Raw genomic sequence first — 5,000 nt, 5'->3', positions numbered from 1 at the left:
CCTGTCTCTCCTGTCTTGTGTCTTCTGTCCTATCTCTCCTGTCTTGTGTCTTCTGTCCTGTCTCTCCTGTCTTGTCTCCTCTGTCTTGTGTCTTCTGTCCTGTCTCTCCTGTCCTGTCTCCTGTCCTGTCTCCCCTGTCCTGTCTCCCCTGTCCTGTCTCTCCTGTCTTGTGTCTTCTGTCCTGTCTCTCCTGTCTTGTGTCTTCTGTCCTGTCTCTCCTGTCTTGTGTCTTCTGTCTTCTGTCCTGTCTCCCCTGTCTTGTGTCTTCTGTCCTGTCTCTTCTGTCCTGTCTCTCCTGTCCTATCTCCCCTGTCCTGTCTCTTCTGTCCTGTCTCCTCTGTCTTGTCTCTCCTGTCCTGTCTCTACTGTCCTGTCTCTCCTGTCTTGTGTCTCCTGTCCTGTCTCTCCTGTCTCTCCTGTCTTGTCTCTCCTGTCCTGTCTCTCCTGTCCTGTCTCTCCTGTCTTGTCTCTCCTGTCCTGTCTCTCCTGTCCTGTCTCTCCTGTCTCTTCTGTCCTGTCTCTTCTGTCCTGTCTCTCCTGTCCTGTCTCTCCTGTCCTGTCTCTCCTGTCTTGTGTCTTCTGTCATGTCTCTCCTGTCTTGTGTCTCCTGTCCTGTCTCTCCTGTCTCTGCTGTCTTGTCTCTCCTGTCCTGTCTCTCCTGTCTTGTGTCTTCTGTCCTGTCTCTCCTGTTATGTCTTCTGTCCTGTCTCTCCTGTCTTGTGTCTTCTGTCCTGTCTCTCCTGTCTTGTGTCTTCTTCCTGTCTCTCCTGTTATGTCTTCTGTCCTGTCTCTCCTGTCTTGTGTCTTCTGTCTTGTGTCTTCTGTCCTGTCTCTCCTGTCTTGTGTCTTCTGTCCTGTCTCTCCTGTCTTGTGTCTTCTGTCCTGTCTCTCCTGTCTTGTGTCTTCTGTCCTGTCTCTCCTGTTATGTCTTCTGTCCTGTCTCTCCTGTCTTGTGTCTTCTGTCTTGTGTCTTCTGTCCTGTCTCTCCTGTCTTGTGTCTTCTGTCCTGTCTCTCCTGTCCTGTGTCTTCTGTCCTGTCTCTCCTGTCTTGTGTCTTCTGTCCTGTCTCTCCTGTCCTGTGTCTTCTGTCCTGTCTCTCCTGTCTTGTATCTTCTGTCCTGTCTCTCCTGTCTTGTGTCTTCTGTCCTGTCTCTCCTGTCTCTCCTGTCTTGTGTCTTCTGTCCTGTCTCTCCTGTCTTGTGTCTTCTGTCCTGTCTCTCCTGTCTCTCCTGTCTTGTGTCTCCTGTCCTGTCTCTCCTGTCTTGTGTCTTCTGTCCTGTCTCTCCTGTCTTGTGTCTTCTGTCCTGTCTCCCCTGTCCTGTCTCTCCTGTCCTGTCTCTCCTCCCCTGTCTTGTGTCTTCTGTCCTGTCTTGTGTCTTGTGTCCTGTCTCTCCTGTCTTGTGTCTTCTGTCCTGTCTCTTCTGTCCTGTCTCTTCTGTCCTGTCTCTCCTGTCCTGTCTCTCCTGTCCTGTCTCTCCTGTCTTGTGTCTTCTGTCCTGTCTCTCCTGTCCTGTCTCTCCTGTCTTGTGTCTTCTGTCTTCTGTCCTGTCTCTCCTGTCCTGTGTCTTCTGTCCTGTCTCTACTGTCTTGTATCTTCTGTCCTGTCTCTCCTGTCTTGTATCTTCTGTCCTGTCTCTCCTGTTATGTCTTCTGTCCTGTCTCTCCTGTCTTGTGTCTTCTGTCCTGTTTCTCCTGTCTTGTGTCTTCTGTCCTGTCTCTCCTGTCCTGTCTCTCCTGTCCTGTCTCTCCTGTCTTGTGTCTCCTGTCTTGTGTCTTCTGTCTTGTGTCTCCTGTCTTGTGTCTTCTGTCTTGTGTCTCCTGTCCTCTCTGCCCTGTCCTCCTCTCAGTTCTGTCCCCTGTACTGTCCCTATCTGGTGTCCTGTCTCTCCTGTCCTGTCCCCTGTCCTGTCCTGTCTCCTGTTATGTCTTCTGTCCTGTCTCCTGTCAAGTCTGCTGTCCGCACAGTTCTGTCCACTGTACTGTCCTGATCTAGTGTCCTGTCTCTCCTGTTCTGTCTCTCCTGTCCTGTCCTGTCTCTCCTGTCCTGTCTCCTGTCCTGTCTCTCCTGTCCTGTCTCCTGCCCTGTCTCCTGCCCTGTCTCACCTGCCCTGTCTTTCCTGTCCTGTCTCTCCTGTCCTGTCTCCTGCCCTGTCTCCTGTCCTGTCTCCTGTCCTGTCTCCTGTCCTGTCTCCTGTCCTGTCTCCTGTCCTGTCTCCCCTGTCCTGTCCCCAGTCCTGTCCCCTGTCCTGTCTCTCCTGTCCTGTCCTGTCTGCCCTGTCCTGTCTCCTGTCCTGTCTCCCGTCCTGTCCCCTGTCCTGTCTCTTCTGTCCTATCACCTGTCCACTCTCCTGTCCTGTCTCCTGTCCTGTCTCTCCTGTCCTGTCCTGTCTCCTGTCCTGTCCTGTCTCTCTTGTCCTTTCTCATCTGTCCTGTCCTTAGTCCTGTTTCCCGTCTTGTCTCCTGTCCAATCCTGTCTCCTGTGCCTGTCTGTCTGTCTGTCTGTCTGTCTGTCTCTCTCTCTGTATTTTTTTGTCTGCCTGCCTGTATCTCCCTGCGTGCGCGCGCGCGCGCTCGCGCGCGCGCGCGCGTGTGTGTGTGTGTGTGTGTGTGTGTGTGCGCGCGCGCGTGCGCGCGCGTGCGAATTTCACTATTTCTAATTTATTATCTGCGCTCAAACACTTCACAGTCCGCTGACGCTCAGTTTGCTTTTGTGGACTGTTACTTAGACTTGGAAATGAGCTCTCTCTTTCACTTCGGCCAATCTCTGCACTCAGCTCTTTCAAGTCTGGGTCTTTTGATTAAAACCTACCTCTTACTAAAAACGAAATTGCTATCCCCCTATTCTTCGCCTTTCCACCCAATTTCTCTTGCTTTCTTATACACAGACAAGAAGCTTTCTCCTGATGAGTCCATAATTATGGGGGGGGAAAAAAATTGAGAGTAGAAAAAAAAGGACAATTCTTTTCTTTGGGGGGTTATTTACATGTTTATATGTTGTTGTTGGTGTGTTGTTGGTGGTAGGTTGTGTGTTTTTTGTTGGTTTTTTTCATCCCTCTGAATCAAAGTTAACCAAGCGTTTGACTGGTTTTGATAGGATCGTTTCTACACAAGATTCAGCGCAATTCTGAGATACCTTTATCATTCTCTCTCTCTCTCTGTGTCTCTGTGTGTGTGTCTCTCTCTCTCTCTCTGTCTCTCTCTCTCTCTGTCACTCATTCTCTCTCTCTCACTCTCTCTCTTTTGAATGGCGCACATAGCGCGTGCACATTATCATTCACTGATATTCCTACGTTGACAAGCTGTCTGCATGATAATAATGTATTGCCCTGTCCCAACGTCGTGAATGGTCGGTGTGGGCACACACACCTGCTTTCAACGTTTCAAACGTGACAAAGAGGGTGCACAGAAAGTCGAGAAAGGGGGGGCATGATCGGATTTATTTATAGACCAGGGGTGTTTGGGGTGGCTGAGGGAAGGCGGTGTGGGGGTGGGACCGCTTGGGGGGAAAAAGGGGGCTAGGGGGGTTGTGGGGGTGGGGGGTGGGGGTGTGGGGGGTGGAGAGGGGGAGGGGTTAGGAGAAGACAGTAGAGGGGGCAGGGTTGGTGTATATTAATATCGCCCATCACGCTTTCTCGTATCCCCAAACAACAACAACAACAACAACAAAAAGAAATAATAACAACAACCAAATAAACAACAACGAAACTTTCCGTCTCTCTCTGTCTCTGTCTTTTTCTGTCTGTCTCTGCCTCTGTCTCTCTCTGTGTCTCTCTCTGTCTCTCATTCTCCACATCCTCTTTCTCCACCCCCCCTCTCTCTTTTCCCCTCTGTCTCTCTCTGTCTCTCTCTTTCCCCCTCTGTCTCTCTCTGTCTGTCTCTTTCCCCCTCTGTCTCTCTCTGTCTGTCTCTTTCCCCCTCTGTCTCTCTCTTCCCCCCTCTGTCTCTCTCTGTCTGTCTGCCTCTTTTCCCCTCTGTCTCTCTCTGTCTGTCTGTCTCTTTTCCCCTCTGTCTCTCTCTGTCTGTCTGTCTCTTTCCCCCTGTCTCTGTGTGTCTCTCTCTTCCCCCTTCTTTCCCCCTCTGTCTCTCTCTTTTCCCTCTGTCTCTCTCTGTCTGTCTCTCTTTCCCCCTCTGTCTCTCTCTGTCACTCTCTTTCCCCCTCTGTCTCTGTCTGTCTCTTTCCCACTCTGTCTCTCTCTTTCCCACTCTGTCTCTCTCTTTCCCACTCTGTCTCTCTCTGTCTGTCTGTCTCTTTCCCCTCTGTCTTTTTCTGTCTCTCTCTTTTCCCCTCTGTCTTTCTCTGTCTCTCTCTTTCCCCCTCTGTCTCTTTTCCCCTCTGTCTGTCTCTCTCTCTCTTTCCCCCTCTGTCTCTCTCTTTTCCCTTCTGTCTCTCTGTCCATCCCTCCGCCCCTACCCCCCCCCCCTCTCTCTCTCATAATATCTCATCTAATATTCATACCATCCTCCCTCTCTACTTCTCTCTCTCTCTCTCTCTACATCCCCCCCCCCTTCCACCCCTTTGCATTCCTCTTCTTCTCTCCTTCATTCCACTCCTGGAGTGATGGCCTAGAGGAAGGGAGAGAATCTGAGCGCGCTAGTTCGAATCACCGTACAGTCATCAATATTTTCTCCCCTTCCACTAGATCCTTGAGTGATGGCCTGGACGCTAGTCATTCGGATGAGACGATAAACTGGGATGGTCCCGTGTGCAGCATGCACTTAGCGCACGTAAAAGAACCCACGGCAACAAAAGGGTTGTCCACGTCGATAGGAAAAAACAAATAAGACTGCAGGCAGAAATAATACAAAAAAAAGGGGGTGGCACTCTCAGTGTAGCGACGCACTCTCCCCTGAGGAGAACAGCCCGAATTTCACACAGAGAAATCTGCTGCGACGAAAAAGAGAAATACAAATATAAGAGATAATGTGTGATTGTAGACAATAGAAGGAATATTTAGAACATGATAGAGTGACGTAGTAGACGTCATGTGAGGTCAGAAAGA

General features: G+C 50.6%; 1 protein-coding gene across 2 annotated transcripts in view; it reads left to right on the top strand.

Annotated features, from left to right (window-relative positions):
• The window catches only part of LOC143291105 (aquaporin-5-like), a 108,248-nt gene that overhangs the window by 97,795 nt on the left and 5,453 nt on the right, over positions 1–5,000 (top strand). The window lies entirely within an intron of this gene.

The sequence above is a fragment of the Babylonia areolata genome, chromosome 16 (assembly GCF_041734735.1).
Source record: "Babylonia areolata isolate BAREFJ2019XMU chromosome 16, ASM4173473v1, whole genome shotgun sequence".
Taxonomy (NCBI): Eukaryota; Metazoa; Mollusca; class Gastropoda; order Neogastropoda; family Buccinidae; genus Babylonia; species Babylonia areolata.
This window is presented reverse-complemented; position numbering and strand designations above follow the sequence as displayed.